The sequence below is a fragment of the Populus alba genome, chromosome 3, assembly GCF_005239225.2.
Source record: "Populus alba chromosome 3, ASM523922v2, whole genome shotgun sequence".
In the NCBI taxonomy this organism is placed as follows: domain Eukaryota; kingdom Viridiplantae; phylum Streptophyta; class Magnoliopsida; order Malpighiales; family Salicaceae; genus Populus; species Populus alba.
In genome coordinates, this window is record NC_133286.1 from 6653532 (window position 1) to 6680938 (window position 27407).

General features: G+C 33.5%; 1 pseudogene; it reads left to right on the top strand.

The window, feature by feature from the left end:
* The first annotated feature begins 2574 nt into the window (after positions 1–2574).
* On the top strand, positions 2575–26924 carry LOC118031066 (uncharacterized; annotated as a pseudogene).
* Positions 26925–27407: the final 483 nt, after the last annotated feature.

Here is a 27407-nt window from a genome sequence, read left to right on the forward strand (position 1 = left end):
CAAATATGACAACTGAATTTTGCCAGCAAACAGGTTTTGTGAAGAAACGAGTTCAAATTACGTTCCAAAGCATCTAAACCGATATCCAAGTTTTTATTTCAGCAATTTAGCTCCTCTAAGTCAAAGCTTGAAGATTTCATGCAAGACTATTTCTTCTTTTTATAGGAAAATAGTTATTAAAGTACTTAAATGTAAACAATCTACTTAAGAGAGGACTATTTTGTAAAATAGAGACTAGGGTTTCATAAGATATAAAAAGAATGAGAGAAGAGAAGGGGGGCAGCGAGCCAAGAGGAGAAAATAAACCCCCCTACTCTAAGAAACCCGAAATCATGCATTCCTCCATCTTTTTGATTAGTTATTCAACAAACATGCAAGGCTAAACTCGTTTTCTTGGTTGCAGGGACACGTAAACCTTTGGATTTTAAGAACTGTGAGATTTATTTTACCTTTTCTTTTTAGTTTATATGATGAATATGTTTTTTTTCCTATGCTTATTTTTCATATGATTTTATTTTAATTGCTAGAACGGACTCTAAGTTTTTATTGTAGACAATCTATTGCTAAGTTTGATATCAAAACTGGAGTTGTGGTATATGAACTTGTGAAGCAACTGAGTTTAATAATTGTGGTGGATCTACGTTATTAATCTTAGGGAGAAAATTCAATCAAATCAAACATAGACTACGGACAGTTATGTTTTCTTGATTAATAAACTTCAGTAGTTCTTAAGGCTGCCATTGAATAAAATTACTAGTGCGGACATTGTGGTTGTTTAACGGGTTTGTTATACGACGGATCCGTTTACTAACCAATGTTAAGAAGAGATAAATATTCAAAATATAAATTGATGTTTCTTATCCATGATCAGTTCTAATTTCTATAGGTGGATGTGTGCTTGCAACCAAAGTTTGTTCTTTTGATAACTTTCTAATTTTAATATTAAATTTCATTTGATAGTTTTATGTTTTCTTTTGCTTTAGCCTAGATAATGTCCAACCCCCCCCCCCCAAAAATTGCATATCATCTAGCATAAAAATCTGACTTGAACCTTCCTCGTGGGATCAACCCCTTGCTTGCTCTATACTATCTTGTGTGTTGTGTTTGAAGCTAGGGTAATTAATTTGTGCGACCGCGACATCGTAATAAATTTTTGCACCGTTGCCAGGGAAGTAATTTTAGTTGATTCTTGTGTTATTATTTTTATTTGCTGTGATTTTTATTTCTTTTTCCAAAAAAAAAAACAGAATTTTTGCTTGTTGTGGTACTGTTCAAAACAGATTTTTTGGTGGAATTAGGTATCAACCTTTTGTTTCCTGAAGGGAAATGATATTCTAAATAGGACTTGTATTTAACCACTAGCCGTACTATATCGAGGCCAAATTCCGCTATTTTCTAGGGTTTTTAGGCAGTTTTAGTTTTTTAGCATAGGATTTTCGTACAATTTGCATTGTTTTCAATCTCTTGTGTGGTTGGTTTCTTTTGAGTTTTCTTGATGATTTATGCTAGTAACCTGTTCTACTAATCAAAGTCAAGTGCGGCTAGATCTCGAAATAGAAAAAACTTTACGCAGATTATGAAAGGAAGCTCACCTCAACACCATGGCTGTTGCACGACAACAAACACTCAAGGAGCTTGTTGCTCCTAATATGGAAAATCAGCCATTGTGCATAAACATCGACAATAATGTAAACTTTGAGCTAAAATCTGGTTTTATACATTTGCTACCAACATTTAATGGTCTTGTAGGAGAAGATCCTTATACTCATCTCAAGGAGTTCCATATGGTTTGTGTTGGCATGAAACCGAATGGAGTTGACGAAGAACATGTTAAGTTGAAAGCTTTCCCTTTCTCTTTAAAAGGGGAAACAAAGGCATGGCTTTTCTCCATTCTCCCAAGTTCAATTGGAACTTGGAATGGCATGAAGAAGATCTTCCTTGAGAAGTATTTCCTAGCATCTCGAGTTGCCAACATAAGGAAAGAAATATGTGGGATTCAACAATCTTATGGAGAGACAATTTCCGAGTATTGGGAAAGATATGTGCCCAACAATACAAGAAGATTACATTGAACAAGCTAATGTAGTTGATGGAGCATTTAGTGGACATGCTTAGCGTAAGTATGATCCTTTTTCCCACATGTACAATCCTAGATGGAGAGATCATCCCAACCTACAGTATGGGAACCAGCCTCAACAAGGCAATCAAGGCCGACAGTTCCATCCCCATGGATTTCAGCCCCAACAGAATTATCAAGCAAGACAACCCCCTCTATTTACAAACTCCAATGTTATGGGGTCGTCCTCCAGTGATGATCTTCGTGAGATGATGAAAACTTTGGCTTCTAACACTGTGACCTTACAACAAAATGTCATGTCTTTTCAACAGGAAACAAGGTCAAGTATTCACAACTTGGAGAAGCAAATAGGGCAAGTAGCTTCAAGTGTAGGGAAATTGGAAGCACAAATGAATGGAAAATTGCCCTCCCAAACATTGAATCCAATAGAAAATGTTAGTGTGATCATGCTGCGAAGTGGGAAAGAACTTGAAGAGAAAAGGTCGAAAAAAATTAAGATGGAGGAAGAAGAAGATATAGAAACCAAATTGAGTACAAAGAAGGAACATCCTCCTCCTCCAAAAACTGAAACATTGACCAACACTCCAAAGGTAACTCCTCACTCAATGAATTCTAGTTTTAAAACAATTCCACCCTTTCCGATGAGTTCTTCTAGGTCAAAGAAAGAGGACAAAGAAAAAGAGATTTTAGAGGTTTTCAAGAAAGTAGAACTCAACATTCCTTTGCTTGATGCTATCAAGCAAATTCCCAAGTATGCCAAATTCTTGAAGGACTTGTGTACTACCAAGAGAGCTTTCAAACTGAAAGGTCATTAAATGGTAAGTATAGGTGAAGTTGTATCTATTGTTGTTCAAAAGAATATGCCTTTGAAGCAAAAAGACCCAGGTGCGTTTACTATCCCATGTGTTATTGGTAATGCTAGTTTCAAAAGGGCCTTGTGCGATTTAAGTGCATCCATTAGTGTTATGCCCAAACATGTTTATGATTCTTTTAGTCTTGAGCCTTTGAATAAAACTAGCATTGTAATACAACTTGCGGATCGTAGTTTTGTTTACCCACTTGGTGTGATAAAAGATGTCCTAGTCAAGATTGATAGTTTGGTCATTCCATGCGACTTTTATATTCTTGATATGGAACATGATTCTTATGATTCATCAAACAACACTCCTATATTGTTTGGGAGACCATTCTTGAAAACTGCCCATACAAAGATTGATTGTGGTAAGGATACTTTGTCTATGGAAGTAGGAGATGAAAAGATTGAATTTAATTTTCATGATGCAATGAAATATCCTTATAGCAATGTTTATTCTATCATATACTATGACCAAGTTGATAAGTGTGTGCAGCAAGTTTTTGATTTTGATTGTAAGGATGGATTAAGCGTAGCTTTGAGCTATGGCTATGATTTTACCGAGATAAAAGAGATGGAGATGCACATATGTGTTCCCCAAAACATGCACGAATCAACATTGGCTTTGCAATCTTTGCAAACTGTTCCCCATGGTAATGTCTTTGTTGATTTAATACTTTCACATAAAAAGCTTTTTCCATCTATTTTACAGGCCCCCGAGTTAGAATTGAAACCTTTGCCTGATAATTTGAAGTATGTATTCATTGGCGACAACAATACACTTCCTGTTATTATAGCAACAGGTTTGACAAATACGCAAGAGGAAAAACTTGTGAAGTTGTTGTGTGATCACAAGACAACCATTGAATGAACTTTAGCTGACATCAAGGGCATTAGTCTCTCAATGTGTATGCATCACATACTATTGGAGGACAATGTGAAACCAACAAGGGAAATACAAAGGAGGTTGAACCCGCCTATGATGGAGGTAGTGAAAGCTGAATTTTTGAAAGTGTTAGATGCATGAGTCATTTACCCCATCACGGACAGTGAATGGGTGGCGCCTATCTTTTTGGTGCCTAAAAAGATTGGAATTACGTTGGAAGAAATTCGAAATGATGCTTATGAGAATGCAAGGATTTACAAAAAAAAAAGACTAAGAGTCTTCATGACCGAATGATTACATGAAAAGAGTTTAATGTTGGAGACAAAGTCCTTCTTTATCATTCGTGTTTGAAACTTTTTCCTGGAAAGTTGCGCTCTCATTGGATTAGACCCTTTGTTGTTTCTAATATTTTTCCTTATGGTGCAGTTGAAATTACAAGTTCAGAAACCAACAAAGTACTCAAGGTCAATGGGCATCGCTTAAAACCTTTCTATGAAGGTTGGATGGCAGAACTCACTGCTTCTGCAGAGTTAGCTGAACCAATCCATGAAGATTGAGTATGCAACATGTCGAGCCAATGACATAAAACAAAAGCACTTACTAGGAGGCAACCCAGCACAAAAAAAAAAAAAATATAGATTTGCTTTCTTTTTCCCTTATCTTTTATTTTTCACATTTTACTTTTGTCATTCTCCTATAGTCCTTTTCTCTTATTTCAACATTGAGGACAATTTTGTATTTTAAGTGTGGGGGTACTAGGAGAATGTTGGTTTTCTTATTTTGATTTTCTTTGTTGTTCCAAAAAAAAACAAATTTTTATGTTTGATCTTTTGAACTCCTATTCGTTTATGAGAATGTGAGTATTACATATGAGAATTAATTGAGATAGATAGAGATATGAATCGAATGAAGGAGTGTGCATGTAAGTTGTAAGGTTTAATTGGTTTAGGGATTGACTTTGAGAATATGCCATGTTGACTTTATAGTGTTATACCAATGCAAGCTTTTGAGCCTTCAACATTATATTCTTTGATTGTGCATTGTTTCAATGATATGTATCTCTAGAACTTGCTTCATATCTTGTTGAGATTACATTCACATTACACATATACATGAAGATCATAAAGGCATTAGGAATTTAAACCACTTGAGCCAAAAAGCCAACTTAAAATATATTATCCTTAGTGAGCCCCTTATGAGCTTGTTTATCTTGTCTTTGCTTTATCCATGTATAAACCTTAACTTTATATATGTTTTCCTTTTCCCCTGGCCAAGGATTAGTAGAGCATATACTTCTGATATTTCATGGAATTATGGTTGGAAATTATGTGAAAAGAAAGAAGAAGTGATGCTTGATGAAAAGATGGGCAAAGTTGTGAAGAAGAAAAAGAAAAGGAAAAGGAAAAGGAAAAGGAAAAAAAAAAAAAAAAAAATGTTCCTTTATGTTCTTAAGATTTTATGTTGAAAAGGCTTAAAATCAAAAGAAGTTAGGCATTGGTGATTAAAGATGGAAAATTTATATGCTTTGATGGAATATCTTGTTGGAAATACTATTTTTTAGAATGCTCTATTTTCTTTGGTTTGAACCTTTTCTTTTACTCTTTTACCTCACCTTAACCTTAGCCCTATTACAACCAGAAAATAAGACCTTTGGATTCATGCATTGTTTGTAATATGTTAGTAATGGAGATGAGATTAAAGAGCAAGCTTATGAAAGTACATATTCATTGACTAAATTTGAGAGATTTAAACACATAAGCCTTAAACACATGAGTGTTGGAGTGTATATCAATGAGAGGACCTATCACTTTGGCATGGCATAGATTTCATTTAAATCCCGGCGATTAATTGAGTTTTGAAGTTTGCATGTATATAAATTCATGAAAATTTATATTCTTTATCCTTCTTGATTGTGTTCTTGCTTATAATGCATATATTCTTGGATATTGATAGGAGATTAGAAGATTGGTCATAGTGATTTGATTTAATTTAACTTCAATTTGATTTTACCTATCCTTTCTCGAGGACAAGCAAGAGCTAAGTGTGGGGGTATTTAATACAACCATATTATTTGATAGTTTCACCAACATTTAACTAGTGTTTTGCAAATTTTTTATATATAAAATGCCTTGATATTCTTTGTTTTATGTTTTGAAGGCACTTTTGAATGAAAGATGCAAAAAGGAGTAAACTGGAGGTAATTGGCATATTTGACCTTCAGTCGATGTTTTGTGCAAAGCGTGAGCGCTAAAGGTAGAAATAAAGTGATTCTAGTGGCATTAAAAAGCTAACATCCATACCTTTATGGACATCTAAGGCAAGACAATAAAATAAGGAAGAGCATGGAAATCGTAGCTTTCAACATGGACATCTAAGGCAAGATGATTAGTACTTAAAAGTGCATGTTATCAAGGGTTTATATCATTATTTTGCACTTGAAGTATCAATAACTCCTTAGCTAAATCATGTTTTATAATAACAAGTCTACTACTATAATATACCTTAATATATGGTAAGTATTCATCTTAAATGCAGGCATATCATATAAATCAAAGGATTGATTGATGAACTCAACTACTGAAATTTGTGAAGATAAAGAGAGGGTGAAGCTTAGAAAAGAGATGTTAGTGTAGTCCAAACTGGAATACTGTTCGATAATTGGGTCATATCTCGAGTTCTAGATGTACAAATGATCTCAAATGTTTACATAAATTTTTTAAGACATAGGCCTACAACTTTTATGTGGACACCAAGATCTAAGAAGGCCGTTTTCAAGTCCAAATTATAGCAACAACGGAGAAGTCCGAAGTTGTCCTGCAGCCCAGATACTGTTCAGTGTTCAACCCATATCTTGAGTTTTAGAAGTCCAAATGACCTCATCTTTTTTTTCCTAGAAAGCTAAGAGAATTTCTTAGAACTTTCATGATTTCATATGGTTCCAGTTCTAATGTTAGCAATGAGGTTTTATTCAGACAAGAAGATAAGGATTTTTACCAAGTCAAGATGTGGCCACCCACTCAACAATTATTCATCAAATCAATAGTTCCAAACTTTGGCCTATAAAAGGAGGCATTTGCCATGCATTTAGGCATCTTGGTGTTTAGATCAAGATCATGCTCTTGCTCTCTTTCTTTGTATTTTGTAATGTTTAAGTTTTATTTCATCCTATATTAATCTCTTGTTTATGCTCTTCATTTCCTTTCATTTATTTGTATAATTATGTTCTTATCTTGTTTATTTATGTTTCTTTTTTTCATTATGTTTAGCTAAATCTATTATGTCAAGGTGAAAAGGGTACACTAATGGTGTAAGAATAAATATAGTATAAACTCAACATGGACTTTAATGCTTGATATTAACATGTTTTATATTTGTTACCTTGTTCACTTTTAATACTTTGCTTATTAAATGATTAATCTAGATTTATGTTGTATAACACTTGGTATAACAAATACTTGGCACTTTCATAGCCCATACTGTATGGTATAACCGACACGTGAGCTATGAAAGGAACTTGATTTGTTGTTAATTTAAGTTATAATCATGAATGGCTGACAACATTTACAAGTATTAGCATCATTCGAATAAGATAACTAATGTAATCATGTTAATAATTTATAATCTGATTGGAACCTCCTTCGTGTGTGGTTTCCAAGTTGAGTAATAAGAGTTTATACTATACCTGTTTGAAATACCATTAGTGGATCCTCTAACCTTGACATTTGTTTTTATCATTGTTTAATCCCTACATTAATCTTCCATCTCAAAGTTCTCATTAACTTCTTCCTCTTCTTTTATTATTATTATTATTATTATTACTACTACTACTACTACTACTACTACTACTATTATTATTTACATTCTTGTCATATTTTATGTACATTAAGTATGCTCTTGTGTTTAATCAAGGATCCTGACATTGTTGGTCTTGCCTTGTTCATTCGCTTCAGAAATCTGTTTATATTATATAATATATCTCTTTGATCTTTTTATAAACTCAGTATATAGGTTGGAACCCTGTGACCCGATCTTTTAGATCATTCTCAGGTATAAACAACGCCACGTACTGAGTATTATTAATATTATTATTACTATTAATATTATTATTACTATTGTTATTATTATTGTTGTTATTATTATTGTTATTGTTGTTGTTGTATTGTTATTTATAATTTATACAATTAACCTCTCTGTGGTTCGACCCCGGTCTTGCCGGGTTATTTATTACTTCGACACTCTTGCACTTGGGAGAAGACATCAAGCTTTTGGTCGTGTCAAGTTTTTGGCACCGTTGCCGGGGAGGTAAATTCTTGTATAAATTATAATATTTATTTTATTTTCTCTTTTCATTTTATATTTTATCTAACTTTTGTTTCTTTTGTTTTGTTTTGTTTCCTTTTCTTCTCTTTTCTTTTCTTCCTTTTATTCTCTTCTTACACGTGCATGAGAGTTTGGTCAGGTACATTAAGTGGTCGACTTTGTAGGGTATCCTCATTATTTTCTGAAAATATGGTCGAAGAAGATAATCAATTGCTTCATAATGAGAATAACTGTATGAGAACACTTAGAGACCACATGAATCCCACAAGAACAAGTGCACCCTCATGCATAGTTTTCCCTCTTGATGCATCTTATTTTAATTTTAAGCTAGACATTATTCAACTTTTACTTTCTTTTCATGGCTTAGACCTAGAAAATCCATACTTGCATTTAAGGAAATTTGAGGATGTCTGTAATACCTATAATGACTCAAATTGTAGCATGAACACCATTAGATTAAAGATTTTTCCTTTTTCATTAAAAAGATAAAGCTAAAACATGGCTACAAAATTTGAGACCAGGATCTATTCGTGCTTGGGATGAAATGCAACAACAATTTTTAAAGAAGTTTTTTCCATCTCACAGAACAAACTCTTTCAAAAGACAAATCATCACTTTCACTCAAAAGCCAGGAGAAACATTTTACCAATGTTGGGATAAGTATCGAGACTTGCTTAATACTTGCCCTCATCATGGTTTTGAAACTTGGAGATTGATTTCACATTTTTATGAAGATTTAACACCTAGAGATAGGCAAATGATTGAATTGATATGCAATGGAACTTTCGAAGATAAAGACCCTAATGAAGCAATGGAATATCTAAACTTGCTAGCCAAAAATGTTCAAAATTGGGACACCATAGGTACTTATGAGGCACCAAGTAAAACTCAACCTCATACATCTAGTGGAGGTATGCACAACCTTATGGAAGATCATGACCTCCAAGCCAAGTTTGCATCTTTAGCTAGAAAAGTTGAAGCACTTGAATTGAAAAAGAGTGGTCAATTAAAATATGTTCAAGACATTGTGTGTCAAATCTGTGAAACAAGGAACACTCAACAAATGATTGTCCAACTTTGCCTTCTTTTAGGGAATGCCTCCATGAACAAGCCCATGCTTTAAACAGTTTCCAAATGCCCAACCATAACCCATACTCACAAACGTATAACCCTGGTTGGAGAAATCACCCAAATTTCAGTTGGAAGAATGATAGCAATAATACACAAACTTCACAGCCACCGTTTCAAGCACACCATAATTTCCAAAATTCTCATGGATATGCACCTCCTTATGCTCCACCTTCTAGAAGAAATCTTGAGGAAACATTGCATGCATTCATTGAAAAGCAGGAGACAATCAACACTCAACTTGCTCAAAGCATGACAGATTTTAAAGATGGTCTTGCAAAATTGACACCTGCTCTAAGTTTCCAAGAGAAAGGTAAGTTTCCATCTCAACCACAGCAAAATCCAAAGGGGCAATACAATGCAAATGCAAGTAGTTCCGGAAGCCAACACATGGATCAAGTCAAATCAGTCATCACTCTTCATAGTGGTAAAGTTATTGAAAAACCCACCATTAAACCTTGTGAGAAAGATGAAGAATCTATCTCTGAGGGTAAGGAAGAGGTTGAACCTGAACATTGCAAAAGAAAAGGTTGATTCCCTGTCGGCACTCTCATTCCCTCATGTCATGACCAAACAAAGAAAAGTCAATCACAACTCTGAAATCTTTGAAACTTTCAAACAGGTAAGGATCAATATACCTTTGTTGGGTGTTGTTAAACAGGTTCCTTCCTATGCTAAATTTTTGAAAGATTTGTGCACTGTGAAGAGAAAACTGAATGGGAAAAAGAAAGCCTTTTTAGCCAAACAAGTAAGTGTCATTCTTCAAAACACTAATGCTTTGAAATATAAAGACCCTGGTTGTCCTACAATTTCTTGCTTTATTGGAGAACATAAAATTAAAAGAGTCTTACTTGATCTTGGAGCTAGTGTGAATTTACTTCCATATTCAGTCTTTCAAAGTCTCAATCTAGGTGAGTTAAAACCAACCTCTGTAACTCTTTTACTTGTTGATAGATCTGTAAAAGTGCCTAGAGGAATAGTTGAGGATGTGTTAGTACAAGTTGATAAATTCATTTACCCTGTAGATTTTGTTGTCTTGGATGCACAACTTGTTGAAGCATGTAATTCAATTCCTGTCATTTTAGGATGTCCATTTCTTGCCACTTCTAATGCATTGATTAATTGTAGGAATGGAGTGATGAAGCTATCATTTGGAAACATGACATTGGAGATGAATATTTTCAACATTCACAAGCAACCTGGAGATGATAATGATTTACTGGAAGTGGACTTTATTAAAAAATTAGTTCATGATCAATTTCAAACCACTTCCAGTGAAACTGAGATTGATGAATCTGATGATTTGCAAATGGTCTACTTTCAGGAAGGATCAAAGGCATGTGATTAGAGACCACAAATTATAGAATTACCACCACAATCAATTGAACCCATACCTTCAAGTGTTCAACCACCAAAACTTGATTTGAAGTCATTACCATTTAATCTCAAATACTCATTTTTGGGAGAAAATGAAACTTTTCCGGTAATAATCTCTTCCAAACTTAATGCACATCAAGAAGGTAAGTTATTACAGACTCTGAAAATGCACAAAAATGCATTAGGATGGACCATAACTGACATAAAAGGAATTAGCCCTTTGATTTGCACACACAGGATTTATTTGGAGGAAAATGCTAAACCCTCTAGAGAAATGCAACGAAGGCTTAATCCTAATATGAAAGAAGTAGTGAAAAATGAAGTCATTAAGCTTCTAGTTAATGGAATCATTTATCCTATTTCTGACAGCAAATGGGTAAGTCCTACCCAAGTTGTACCCAAAAAGTCTAGAGTCACTGTGCTAACAAATGAGAAAAATGAGTTAATTCCAACTGGGACTGTTACTGGTTGGCGCATGTGCATTGACTATAGGAAACTTAATTCAATGACTAGAAAAGATCATTTCCCTTTACCTTTCATGGATCAAATCCTAGAAAGAGTTGCAGGTCATGAATTTTATTGTTTCCTAGATGGCTATTTAGGTTACAATCAAATTGAAATTGCATTGGAAGATCAAGAGAAGACTACTTTCACATGTATATTTGGTACTTTTGCATATCAAAGGATGCCTTTTGGATTATGTAATGCACCAGCCACGTTTCAAAGATGCATGCTTAGCATATTCAGTGATATGGTTGAACGTTTTCTTGAGATTTTTATGGATGATTTTTCTGTTTTTGGTGATTCATTTGATGATTGTTTGACTAACTTAGAAAAGGTTTTGAGCAGGTGTGAAGAGAAGAATCTTGTACTGAATTGGAAAAAATGTCACTTTATGGTAACAAACGGCATTGTACTTGGTCACATTGTTTCATCGAAAGGAATTGAGGTTGATAAATCTAAAATTGAGTTAATTACCAACTTACCAACACCAAAATCTGTTAAGGATGTTAAATCATTCTTAGGACATGCTGGTTTTTACAGAAGGTTCATCAAAGATTTTAGTGTAATTTCTAAACTCTTGAGTAAGCTTCTAGCAAAGGATAATATTTTTGAATGGAATGAACATTGTGAAGAAGCCTTTGTTAAACTTAAAAACTTGCTTACTTCTAATCCTGTCATTCAACCTCCTGATTGGTCATTACCTTTTGAAATAATGTGTGACGCTAGTGATTATGCCGTGGGGGCTGTCTTGGGACAAAGAAAAGATAAGAAACCTTACGTGATTTACTATACAAGTCAAACTTTAAATAGTGCTCAAATGAATTACATAACCACTGAAAAAGAATTACTTGTAGTAGTATTTGCATGTGATAAATTCAGGTCTTATCTTGTTGGTTCACCTGTTGTTGTTTTTAGTGATCATGCAGCATTGCAATATCTTCTTTCTAAGAAAGATTCTAAGGCTAGATTGGTGCGATGGATTTTGTTACTTCAAGAATTTGATATCACAATCAAAGACAAGAAAGGCACCGAAAATATTGTTGCAGATAATTTGTCAAGATTGACAACAGATTCAAAATCTGACATCACACCAATCGATGACTACTTTCCCGATGAATCTTTACTTTCCATTTCTACGATGCCTTGGTTTGCTAATATTGTTAATTTTCTTATTTCAGGACAATTGCCAGCTCATTGGAGTACCCAAGATAAAAGAAAGTTCTTGAACGAAGTGAAGAACTTTTATTGGGATGACCCTTATTTATTCAAATATTGTCCTGATCAAATATTTCAAAGATGCATTCCTGATAATGAGGTAAGAAGTGTCATTAAATTTTGTCATTTTGAGGCATGTGGGGGTCATTTCTCGTAAAAAAAACAACTGCCAAAATCTTACAAAGTGGATTTTATAGGCCCACCATGTTCAAGGACTCACATGTATTTTGCAAGACTTGTGAAAATTATCAAAAATTGGGATCTATTTCAAAACGTCATATGATACCTTTAAATCCTATTCTTGTCATTGAGATCTTTGACTGTTGGGGTATAGATTTCATGGGTCCATTTCCTCCATCATTTGGTTTTGTGTACATATTAGTCACAATAGATTATGTTTCAAAATGGATAGAGGCAATTCCAAGTCGAAACAATGATCACAAAACAATGATAAAGTTTCTGAAAGATAATAATTTGAGTCGATTTGGAATCCCTCGAGCCATGATAAGTGATGGTGGAACACATTTCTGCAACAAGTCATTTGATTCTTTAATGAAGAATTATGGAATCACACACAAAGTTGCCACCCCTTATCACCCTCAGACAAGTGGACAAGTAGAGCTTTCTAATTGAGAGATCAAACAAATCTTGGAGAAAACAGTAAACCCTAATAGAAAAGACTGGTCTTTAAGACTTAGTGATGCACTTTGGGCTTATCGAACTACTTATAAAACATCATTAGGTATATCCCCTTATAGACTAGTCTATGGAAAACATTGTCACTTGCCTGTGGAAATTGAACATAAAGCTTATTGGGCTATTAAAGCTTTAAATTCAAACCTTGATGATGTTAGTTAGCTGCGAAAATTGCAAATAAATGAGCTTGAGGAAATAAGAAATGATGTATATGACAATTCGAGAATTCATAAAGCAAGAATCAAAGAGTTTCATGAAAAGAAAATACTGAGAAAAACATTCAATGTTGGTAAAAAAGTCTTGCTTTATAATTCTCGACTCCATTTATTTCCTGGAAAACTAAGATCAAGAAGGAGTGGTCCTTTTATTGTAAAACATGTGTATCCATATGGGACCTGTGATATTGAGAATCCAAAGAATGACAATGTTTTCAAGGTAAATGGGCATCGTTTGAAAATATTTTTTGACAATTTTTCGGTTGAAAATGACTATATTGAATTGAGTGATCTTGTATATAAAGATTGATTCTTTTTCTCACATTGTTTTGTGTTTTTTTTTTTGGTGTATCTATTGTTTTGCTAGTCTCTCTCTCACCCCGGTCAAATGGTCAATAACGGTACTTCATGACTTAAGTCGGTTCTTTCAGTTTCCCAAATAACTGATACCTGTATATATTTGTACAATTCTCTGCTCTTTCTCCCTTCTTTGAATTTTTCCCCAATTCTTATTTGAAAATGGACACCACTTTTAAAAAGTTGAAAAGGTATTTTCCCGCTTTGCCTCCAAATACGATCAATAAAATTTACCGTGCTAGTTGTGCAAGATTGAGGTTGTTAATGAATCATGGAATTCCTGAAGATATTTGCTGGCTAATTGAAGCAAAGGTACGATTATCAGGTAAATCCTCCAATTCTTTCATTTTACACATGCCTGGAACAAGTACAAGCACTTTTGTAAAGAAACGTCGTGCAAAACGACTAAAAGTCTGTCACAGATGTGCCAGATGAACTTGCAATGCAACATGTTGTTTTTTAGGAATGGTATCTATAAACTGTGAAGATAAGATACAATTCATTAAGGATGGCCTGAGTAAGGGGTCTTTAGATAATCTTTTGCTGACCCTTGAGACGCATCCTAGTGGAGATGTGCATCGTGTAATTCATGATTTATGGCCACAATTCCATAAAGAACATGATCGACTTAGTCTTAGGAATCTGACTAAAAAAGACCCTGTTTGCCAGTTTTTAAGAAAACTGGATGGGAAGCCTATCCCCGACCCATATAGGGCGTTTAAGCCGTTCTTGGACGTAAAAGCTAGGGAAGATGTGAGCCACAATCACAACTACTTGTACATACATGCTTTGTCAAAATAAATAAATAAAGAGAGAGAGTGTCATAGAACAGCTGGCCTATATATAGGTGGTATGATTGCATTTTCAATTTCTCATCTATAAATTCTTCTCTTCCTTCCCTTCATTTCTACTCAACCCATACATTCATCAAATATAGAAGTGTGTAGAAATGGCAGGTTACTTAAGTCATCACATAAGAAATATTTGTGTTTTCGGTGGATCCAGTCCTGGGAAAGAAAAAGAGTTTTTAGAATCAACAAATCATCTTGGTCGGGTACTAGCTGAGAGAAAGATTCATTTAGTGTATGGGGGAGGTAGCCTTGGGTTAATGGGATGTGTGTCAATGGCTGCATTTTTAGGAGGCAGTCAAGTTTTGGGGGTTGTCTACAAAGCTTTAGCAAATGGAGACATCATTGGAAAAATAATTGGAGAGGAACTACAGGTCTCCACAATGTCTGACCGACTGAATACCATGTTTAACCATACTGATGCCTTCATTGCCTTACCAGGTGGTTTGGGCACATTAGAAGAGATCTTTCATATTTCATCTTGGGCCCAACTGCACATTCACCATAAACCTATAAGTTTGTTAGATGTTAATGGTTTCTATGATAAATTGTTGTCTTTCCTTGATCAAGCTGTGGAACAAGAATTTCTAACATCTTCAGCACGACAAATCATAATTTCTGCTGCTACTACTGAATAATTGATTGACCAACTAAAATCTTTCATCCTTGTCATTGATCCCTGCATGAGTCACCTAGATTGGTCAACTAAGAAAAGCCGTAAAAAGCTTAGATTAGATTTGAGCCTTCATTTGTGAAACATTGTGTCTTGTGGTTTTATTAATAGCATATTATTTTGTTTTGTTACTTCTTATATTTGTTTAAGTGTGTTTCAGGTTTGTCATTGTTCGTTGTTTCAGGTGATGTCTTCTATACTCTATCTTTCTACCTTAGAACATTGAGGACAATGTCTCGTTTTGGTTGGGGGGAGAGGGTAGTAGTTAAAAATAAAAACTAACTTGCTAACTGTTTTTGCTATTATTAAAACCATTTGACAAAATTATTATTAGGATTGCAGAGTATGGAGTCAGTTTTATTAACTCTTGAGACGCATCTTAGTAAGTATCCTTATTAGGATGGTAGAGTAAGGAGGAAATTTTATTGACTCTAGAGATGCATCTTAGTAAGTATCATTACCAAGGTCTATCATAATACTTCTTGAAATATTCAAGTTTACAAACTCTCGCATTGTTATCACTTGATTTTGCTCATATACTCATTTAACAAGTATTCTTAAACCTTCATTTTCACACACACACTTTAACATATGATTGTGGGTTGCACATTTGATTATTACATTAATTATGTTATTTTATTGAAGGTAACAACTAAGGGAAAGGGATAGTATATAATTTGCAAAATAAAAAATTGATAGTATTGATGATAATAAAAACGTAGATAAGTTTGGTTTCGTAGCCTCCCTAACCTAAGCAATTAAGCCTGAAGGGGTGTTTTAACACCTAATACCCTAAAGTCAACTGACTTGGGAGCTATTGGCCCAAAGCTTGTTACATGGGTTAAGGACAAAAGCTTAAGGGAATCAAACATTGCAATATCTACGTATCAGTATCTGCAACCCGAGTTGCTAAGCTCGTAAGGGTGTCTCAACACCTAATGTCCTAAGACCAACTGATCTGGGAGTCATTAGCCTAAAACTCGTTACATGGGTTAAAGATACATTGTGTTTTAAGTTGTATATGTGTGTGTGTGTGTCTCTATATATATAAAACAAAGAAAAAAAAGAAGAAGAAAGAAAAAGAAACAAAAAAGAAAAAAATAATAATAATCCCAACCCAAGGAAGTTAACCTTAAACATTCGAACATAATATTGTTTTCTTCCAACAAAGGCCCCATCATCTATGTTTTCATAGATCGAGCACATAAAAAGAAGGTTTATTAATATCTTGTTTAAGAAGTATGAAGCAAGAATATAAATTTAATGAGAGTTTGTTTATCTGGATAGATTAATGGAAGTTGAATGATGAATGCCTTGCTTTGTGGAACTTGCAAATTGTTTTTCTATTTTAACACTTTGATTACTAGGGACTAGTAATAAGCTGGTTGGGGGGTGTGATTAGTACTTAAAAGTGCATGTTTATCAAGGGTTTATATCATTATTTTGCACTTGAAGTATCAATAACTCCTTAACTAAAGCGTGTTTTATAATAACAAGTCTAATACTATAAGATACCTTAATATATGGTAAATATTCATCTTAAATGCAGGCATATCACATAAATCAAAGGATTGATTTATGAACTCAACTACTGAAATTTGTGAAGATAAAGAGAGGGTGAAGCTTAGAAAAGAGATGTTGGTGCAGTCCAAACTGGAACACTGTTCGGTAATTGGGTCATATCTCGAGTTCTAGATATCCAAATGATCTCAAATGTTTACACAAATTTGGTAAGACATAGGCCTACAACTTTCATGTGGACACCAAGATCTAAGAAGGCCGTTTCCAAGTCCAAAATATAGCAGCAACGGAGAAGTCCGAAGCTGTCCTGCAGCCCAGACACTGTTCAGTGTTCAGCCCATATCTTAAGTTCTAGAAGTCCAAATGACCTCATCTTTTTTTTTTCTAGAAAGCTAAGAGAATTTCCTAGAACTTTCATGATTTCATATGGTTCTAGTTTTGATGTTAGCAATGACATTTTATTCAGACAAGAAGATAAGGATTTTCACCAAGTCAAGATGTGGCCACCCACTCAACAATTATTCATCAAATCAATAGTTCCAAACTTTGGCCTATAAAAGGAGGCATTTTCCATGCATTTAGGCATCTTAGTGTTTAGATAAAGATCATGCTCTTGCTCTCTTTCTTTGTATTTTGTAATATTTAAGTTTTATTTAATGTTATATTAATCTCTTTTTCATTCTCTTCATTTCCTTTCCTTTATTTGTGTAATTATGTTTTTATCTTGTTTATTTATGTTTCTTTCTTTCATTATGTTTAGCTAAATATATTATGTCAAGGTGAAAAGGGTACACTAATGGTGTAAGAATAAGTATAGTATAAACTCAACATGGACTTTAATGCTTGATATTAACATGTTTTATATTTGTTACCTTGTTCACTTTTAATACTTTGCTTGTTAAATGATTAATCTAGATTTATGTTGTATAACATTTGGTACAACAAATACTTGACACTTTCATAGCCTATACTATATGGTATAACTGACACCTGAGCTATGAAAGGAAGTTGATTTGTTGTTAATTTAAGTTGTAATCATGAATGCCTGACAACATTTACAAGTATTAGCATCATTCGAATAAGATAACTAATGTAATCATGTTAATAATTTATAATCTGATTGGAACCTCCTTCGTGTGTGGTTTCCAAGTTGAGTAATAAGAGTTTATACTATACTTGTTTGAAATACCATTAGTGGATCCTCTAACATTGACATTTGTTTTTATCATTGTTTAATCCCTACATTAATCTTCCATCTCAAAGTTCTCATTAACTTCTTCCTCTTCTTTTATTATTATTATTATTATTATACTACTATTACTACTACTACTACTACTACTATTATTATTATTTACATTCTTGTCATATTTTATGTACATTAAGTATGCTTTGTGTTTGATCAAGGATCCTGACATTGTTGGTCTTGCCTTGTTCATTCGCATCAGAAATCTATTTATATTATATAATATATCTCTTTGATCTTTTTATAAACTCAGTATATAGGCTGAAACCTATGACCCGATCTTTTAGATCATTCTCAGGTATAACAACGCCACGTACTGAGTATTATTAATATTATTATTACTATTAATATTATTATTACTATTGTTATTATTGTTGTTGTTATTATTATTGTTATTGTTGTTGTTGTATTGTTATTTATAATTTATATAATTAACCTTTCTATGGTTCGACCCCGGTCTTGCCGGGTTATTTATTACTTCGACACTTTTACATTTGGGAGAAGACATCAAGCTTTTGGTCGTGTCACAAGACAATAAAATAAGCCCTTTTCATTAATACTTGATGACAACTTTTACATTGAAAGCTAGTCTATGCATAATCATTATTTACAAGAAGAAAGGTAAAGCCTTTGTTTTCTCTGTCCCTAAGAAAAGCATCAGTCTCAGCCATGCTTTGTTGATATTGATGGATATCCGTTCCAATCTGTTAGGCATTATGGCGGATTCTTTAAGCATAGAGAAAGGCTCAGTAAATATACTTATCCACGTTTCTCATCTTCTCCAAGAATAACAAGTTGTTCCTATTCAGTTGATTGTTGTGGGTGCCAATCATTTGGTTGTGACATTCACGCAGTCTGTTATTTTGTTTCAAATGTTTGGCCTTTTCTTTCTTCAGCTTCTTCTTTAGTAGGTTAATCTCATTTTTCTCATTATCCAAATCAATTTTGAAGACCCCAATAATTTTTCCTTTAGCTAGCTCACTTTCCAGCATCACATGCTTCTTATATAGCTTTTCATACTATTCAATATGGCTTTCTAACTCAGTGACACGACCAAAAGATTGATGTTTTCTCCCAAGTGCAGGAGTGTCGAAGTAATAAATAACCCAACAAGACCAGGGTCGAACTACAGGGACGTTAATTGTATAAATTATAAATAATAATAATACAACAACAACTACTACAATAATAATAGAAATAATATTAGTATTAGTAGTAGTAGTAGTAGTAGTAGTAGTAGTAATAATAATAATAATAAAGAAGAAGAACAAGAAGCAGAAGTTAATGAGAACTTTGAGATGGAAGATTAATGTAAGGATTAAACAATTATAAAAACAAATGTCAAGGTTAGAGGATCCACTAATGGTATTTCAAACAAGTATAGTATAAACTCTTATTACTCAATTGGAAACCACACACAAAGGAGGTTCCAATCGAATGATTTGTCATTAATAGCTCATTATAAATTGTTAACATGATCATATTAACTATCTTATTTACGTAACACCAAACTTTTAAATATTGCCAGGAATTCATGAAGCTAACTTATGTTAACAACAAATCAAGTTCCTTTCATAGCACAGGTGTAGATAATACCATACGGTTGGGCTATGAGAGTGTCAAGCATTTGTTGTATCAAGTGTTATACAACACAAATATAGATTAACCATTTAACAAGCAAGGTATTAAGAATTAGTAAGATAAAAAGATAAGACATGTTGATATTAAACATTAAGGTCCATGTTGAGTTTACACCATACTTATTCTTACTCCATTAGTGTAACCTTTTCTTGATCAAACTTCTAAATAAACAAAGAACATCTGAACAAAACCAAAACTTAAGCAAAACCTTAAATTAAATGCATGGCAAATGCCTCCTTTTATAGGCCAAAATTTGGAACTATTGATTTGATGACTAATTGTTAAGTGGGTGGCCAACTCTTGACTTGGTGAAAATCCTTATCTTCTTGTCTGAATAAAATATCATTGCTAGCATCAGAACTGGAACCACCTGTACGCATGAAAGTTATAGGAAATTGTCTTATCTTTCCAGGAAAAAAAAATTGAGGTCATTTGGACTTCTAGAACTCGAGATATGGGTTGAACACTAAACAGTGTTTGGGCTGCAAGACAGATTCAGACTTCTCCGTTGTTGCTATAATTTGAACTTGAAAACAACATTTTTAAATCTTGGACTCCACATAGAAGTTGTAGGCCTATGTCTTAATGAATATTTCCAAACAATTGAGGTCATTTGGACATCTAGAACTTGAGATATGACCTAATTATCGAACAGTGTTCCAGTTTGGATTGCACCAACATCCCTTTTCTATATTTGGCCATCTCTTTGTCCTTTCAATTTCAATACTTCAACTCATCAATCAATCCTTTCATTTATGTGATAGGCCTACATTTAAGATAAACATTTACCATAAATTAAAGGTATCTTATATTATTAGGTATGTTATTATAAAACATGCTTTAGTTAAGGAGTTATTAATACTTCAAGTGCAAAATCATGATATGAAACCTTGATAAAAATGCACTTTTAAGTACTAATCACACCCCCCCAACCAGCTTATTACTAGTCCCTAGTAATCAAAGCGTTAAAATAGAAAAACAATTTGCAAATTCCACAAAGCAAGGCATTCATCATTCAACTTCCATTAATCTATCTAGATAAACAAACTCTCATTAAATTCATATATCTGCTCAACACCTTTTAAACAAGATATTAATAAACCTTCTTTTTGTGCTTAGAATATCAACATGTAGTTATGGGGCTTTACTTGGAAGAAAACAAATTTTTGTTCTAATGTTTAAGGTTAACTTCCTTGGGTTAGGATTATTATCTTTTTCTTCTTTTAAATATATATATACATATAACTTAAAACACAATGCATCTTTAACCCATGTAACAAGCTTTCAGCTAATAACTCCCAGATCAGTTGGTCTTAGGGCATTAGGTGTTGAAACACCCCTACGAGCTTAGTAACTCGAGTTACAAATACTGATATGTAGATAGTGCAATGTTTGATTCTCTTAAGGTTTTCTCCTCAACCCATGTAACAGGCGTTGGGCCAATATGTAACATCCCCCATTTCTGGATAAAACGACAATCTCATATCAATCGAAAAAAAACACACATAATATTTTTTTTTTATTTTTTTTTGCATATATATGTTCATGGTCTTCGTATTAAAATCTACCAGAATTTGACGGAGTTCCCCCATATACCGGAAGGTCCGAGGTTATTGACATGAATTTATTTACACTTCTAATAGCTCGCATCTCATAACTCAATTCTCGACCCAATCATCCTGGGTTTTCAATTTCCACACTTATACTCACTTTTATCAACCATAATATTTATGATACGCATTATATAACAAGATATCATTATGGATAGATAAAAAAAAAATAAGTATAATTACATAGGCATGAAGCATGAATATATAAACTACATGGTTACATTCATTCAGTCAAGTTTAAACATTAATTATACAAATTAAGTTATACAAACATTTTCATATTTACCTAGGACTAAATTACAAGAAGGGAACATAAGCATCTACTCTTGTCGTGCATATGATGATCCTGAAACAAAATACATATTATTGAAAGGGTGAATATTACAATAAATATGACAACATAAACATCTAACAATTTTAACAAGGTAACATGTATTCATAGTTCATTTGCTTCTCCCTTCTAGTTTTTTTTTTTTATTATTATTATTAGAATCCTTTCCTTGTCCAACTATTATTAATTGTTCCCTCTTCCACTTTCAACCTTCATTCTAGACTTTATGAGATTGATCATGATCATTTTTGCTTATTACATTACCGATACCAATATCACCGGTACCATCATCATCACTCCATATGAGTCATTCCAAGGTGATCCCCTTATCTGAGATCCTAACATACACTAAATGTATGTTAGTCCATACATGATGATCCCCTTACCCGAGATCCTAACATACACTAAATGTATGCTAGTCAATTATGGCGATCCCCTTACCTAGGATCATAACATACACTAAATGTATGCTAGCCGATACATGGTGATCCCCTTACCCGGGATCCTAACATACACTAAATGTATGCTAGTCCATATATGATGATCCCCTACCCGGGATCCTAACATATACTAAATGTATGCTAGTTTACACCTCAAAACGTACTTCTCATATTTCCTTTGTCAATGATAATTTCATCATTTGACAATTAACACAACTTTTCACCTTGAATACCCATACATTAAGAAATTCACATTTCACATTAGTAATATAAATAAATCATGGAAATTAACTAGGAAGTATAGGTGCGATTCACCTACCTGAAATAGAAGCTCTATTTGTACTCCCCTACTGCTGTTGTTGTTGTTGCCCCACGCCTGTGGTCCCTCCTGAAATTCACAGGTTTATCCCATAAGTTCTTCTCACTCAAGGATATGTTTTATTATAAACATATCAACAATCAATAAGTCTTTCTTTCAGTCATCATTTTTTATATATATTTTATGTTTTTCTTATTTCACCCATTAATAGTGTCATTCTTTGTGCAACCGTAGTCATCATTCCTTTATACATATATTTGAACTATTTCTACTTAAAATCCAAACTGTTACTGTCTCGTTTTTTAACTGTCACTATCTAGACATTTTTGAACTGTCACTATCTCATTTCTGAACTGTCACTGTCTAGACATTTTTGAACTGTCACTGTCTCATTTTGGTGACCTATAGCTGGAGTTCTATAACTCCAAATCGAGCAAGAACAATTTCATTAGTTAGCCAACATTCAAAACTACAATTTCTATAAGGAATTTGATCCTAATTCTTTCATCCTCCTACCCGAAATCTCTCTGAACATCAAGAGACGAAACTGTCCAGATTCATCAGCCTTTCCATTTACACACAACACATGAAGTTCTTTAATTTAGAAATTCATACTTTTTCTTCAATTTAAGTCTAAGAACTAAAATCTATAATTTAACATCCAGGCATCAATTCATAATTAACTTGAAATGACTCATAAAAGCAGGTTTAGAATACTTTACCCGATACACATCAAAGTTTCGATCCCTCTTTTTTTTTATTCTTTTTAAGGGAAACTGACCCTTCCCTATTCTCTTCTTGTTAATCCCTTTCCCACCAGTGTTTCTATCTGATTTGTAGAAATGAACATAAAACTCCCTCTTTTCTTTCTTTACGTTATCTCCAGATCTGTTTTTTGGTGACAAGAGGAGTACTTATGCTCTATAATTATTCTTATTTGCATTTAGACCCCATCTTCTTTAAGTATATTTGTTTTGCCCCCACTTCTTTCTAGTTTAGTTTATTTCCTTTAAATTTAATCTAGCCTTGATTTTTATTTTTTATTATTAATTTTTTTTTCTCGGGATTTACACAATAGCTCCCAAGTTAGTTGACTTTAGGGTGTTAAGTGTTAAAACACCCCTTTGGACTTAATTGCTTAGGTTAGGGAGGCTACGAAACCAAACTTATCTATATTTTTATTATTATTATTATTTGTGTTTTGTTTTTTGATTAGTACTTAAAAGTGCATGTTTATCAAGGTTTTATATCATCATTTTGCACTTGAAGTATCAATAACTCCTTAACGAAAGCATGTTTTATAATAACAAGTTTGATATTATAAGATACCTTAATTTATGGTAAATGCTCATTTTAAATGCAGGAATATCACATAAATAAAAGGATTGATTGATGAGTTTAAGCATTGAAAGTTAAAGGACAAAGAGATGGCCAAACTTAGAAAAGAGATGTTGGTGCAGTCCAAACCGGAACATTGCTTGGTAATTGGATCATATCTGGAGCTCTAGATCTCGGATTTAGGTCCATTTTATATGGATGGAAAGGTAAAACATAGGCCTACAACTTTCATTTGGACACCAAGATCTAAGAAGGCCGTTTTCAAGTCCAAATTATATGAACAACGAAGAAGTCCGAAGCTGTCCTGCAGCCCAGACACTATTTAGTGTTCAGCCCATATCTTGAGTTCTAGAACTCCAAATGACCTAATCTTTTTTTTGTTGGAAAGCTGAGACAATTTCCTAGAACATTCCTGAGGATTCTGGGTAAATTATGATGTTAGCAATGATGTTTTTTTCAGACAAGAAGATAAGGATTGTTATCAAGTCAAGATGTGGCCACCCACTCATCAATTAGTCAACAAATCAGTCGTTCCAAATTTTGGCCTATAAAAGGAGGCACTTACCATGTATTGAGGCATCTTGGTTTCCAGATCAAGATCATGCTCTTGCTTTCTCTCTTTGTATTGCTTATATTTTGCTTTCATTAATATCAAGTTTATGCACTTCATTTCCTTTCCTTTATTTAGTTAACTCTTTTCTCATTTATGTTCTTCTCTTGTTCATTTATGTTTCTTTCTTTCATTATGTCTAGCTAAGTTGATTATGTCAAGGTGAAAAGGGTACACTAATGGTGTAAGAATAAGTATAATATAAACTTAACATGGACCTTAACGTTGGATACTAACATGTTTTATATTTGTTATCTTGTTCACTTTTAATACTTTGCTTGTTAAATGGTTAATCTAGATTTATGTTGTATAACACTTGGTACAACAAATACTTGGTACTTTCATAGCCCATACTGTATGGTATAACCGACACCTGAGCTATGAAAGGAACTTGATTTGTTGTTAACATAAGTTATAATCATGAATGCTTGCCAACATTTACAAGTATTAGCTTTATTCGAATAAGATAACTAATGTAATCATGTTAACAAGTTATAATCTGATTGGAACCTCCTTTATGTGTGGTTTTCAATTGAGTAATAAGAGTTTATACTATACTTGTTTGAAGTACTATTAGTGGATCCTCTAACCTTGACATTTATTTTTATCGTTGTTTAATCCTTACATTAATCTTTCAACTCAAAGTTCTCATTAATTTCTTCCTTCTCTTCTTTATTATTATTATTGTTGTTGTTGTTATTGTTGTTGTTGTTATTATTATTATCTGTTCATAAACTCAGTATATAGGCTGGAAACCTGTGACCCGATCTTTTAGATCATTCTCAAGTATAACAACGCCACGTACTGAGTATTATTATTATTATTACTAGTACTAGTACTACTTTTGTTATTATTATCATTATTATTGTTATTGTTGCGTTGTTATTTATAATTTATACAATTAACCTCTCTGTGGTTCGACCCCGGTCTTGCCGGGTTATTTATTACTTCGACACTCCTGCACTTGGGAGAAGACATCAAGCTTTTGGTCGTGTCATTTTTGTTTTTGTTTTTGTTTTTTTTACAAATTGTATACTATCCTTTCCCTTAGTTGTTACCTTTAACAAAAGAATATAAATAATGTAATAATCCAATGTGCAACCCACAATCATATGTTAAAGTGTGTGTGTGAAAATGAAGATTTAAGAATACTTGTTAAATGAGCATATGAGCAGAATCAAGTGATAACAATACGAGAGTTTGTAAACCTGAATATTTCAAGAAGTATTCTGATAGACCTTGTTAAGAATGTTTACTAAGATACGTCTCAAGAGTCATTTTAACAAAAAAACTCATTTTACTCTGCCATCCTAGCAACAACAGTTTTGCAAATAGTTTATAAAATAAAAAACAGTTAGTTTTTTTTAGAAAAATATATCAACTACTACTATTTCCCCCCAACCAAAATGAGACATTGGCCTCAATGTCCTAAGGTAGAAAGATAGAGTATAGAAGACATTACCTGATATAGCAAACACTGAAAAACCTAAAACACACTTAAACAAATATAAGAAACAACAAAACATAATAATGAAACCAAAAGACACAAAGTTTTTACAAATGAAGGCTCAAATCCAATCTAAGCGTTTTACGGTTTTCCTTAGTTGACAAATTTATGCGACTCATGGAGGGATCAATTACATGGATGAAAGATTGTAGTTGCTCAATCAATTGTTCAACAATAGCAGCAGAGATTATGATTTGTCATGCTGAAGATGTTATAAATTCCTGCTCCACAGCATGATCAAGAAAAGACAACAACTTATCATAAAAACCATTAACATTTAACAAACCTATGGGTATATGGTGAATGTGCAGTTGGGCCCAAGAGATAATATAAAAGATCTCTTTCAATATGCCCAGACCACCTAGTAAGACAATGAAGGCATCATCATGTGTAAATATGGCATTTCAGTCGATCAAACATTGTGGGGACCTGTAGTTCCTCTCTAATTGTTTTTCCAATGATGTCCCCATTTGCTAAAGCTTTGGGGACAACCCCCAGAACTTGACTGCCTCTTAAAATTACAGCCATTGACACACTTCCCATTAACCCAAGGCTACCTCCTCCATACACTAAATGAATCTTTCGCTCAGCTAGTACGTGACCAAGATGATTTGCTGATTCTAAAAACTCTTTTTATTTCCCAAGACTGGATCCACTGAAAACACAAATATTTCTTATGTGATGACTTGAGGAACCTACCATTTCTACAGACTTCTATATTTGATGAATGTATGGGTTAAGTAGAAATGAAGGGAAGGAAGAGAAGAATTTATAGATGAAATTGAAAATGCAATCATACCACCTATATGTAGGCCAGCTGTAGTCGCACTCTCTCGCTTTCTCTCTCTTTATTTATTTATTTATTTATTTTGAAAAAATATGTGTATGTACAGGTAGTTGTGATTGTGGCTCACATCTTTCATTGGTTTTACGTCCAAGAACGGCTTAAACGCCCTTTATGGGTCGGGGATAGGCTTCTCATTCAGTTTTCTTAAAAACTGGCAAACAGGGTCTTTTTTAGTCAAATTCCCAAGACTAAGTCAAGCATGTTCTTTATGGAATTGTGGCCATAAATCATGAATTTCACGATGCACATCTCCACTAGGGTGTGTCTCAAGAGTCAATAGAAGATTATCTAAAGACCCTTTACTTAGGCCATCCTTAATGAATTGTATTTTATCTTCATATTTTACAGGTACCATTCCTAAAGAATGACATGTTGCATTACAAGTCCATCTGGCACATCTTTGACAGACTTTCAGTCGTTTTGCACAACGTTTCTTCGCAAAAGTGCTTTTACCTGTTCCCAGCATGTATGAAATGAAAGAATTGGAGAAATCACCTAATAATCGGACCTTTGCTTCAATCAACCAGCGAATATCTTCAGGAATTCCATGATTCCATAACAACCATAATCTTGCACATCTAGCACAGTAAATTTTTGTAATCGTATTCTGAGGCAGAGCGGGAAAATACTTTTTTAATTTTTCAATAGTAGTGTCCATTTTCAAATGAGAATTGGAGGAGAGATTCAAAGAAAGGAGAAAGAACAAAGAATTGCACAAATATATACACATATATCAGTTATCATTGGAAACTAAAAGAACCGACTTAAGAGTCACAGAGTACTGTTATCCACCATTTGACTGGGGTGAGAGAGACTATACAGGATCACCCAATCAATAGAGTCATGTTCAA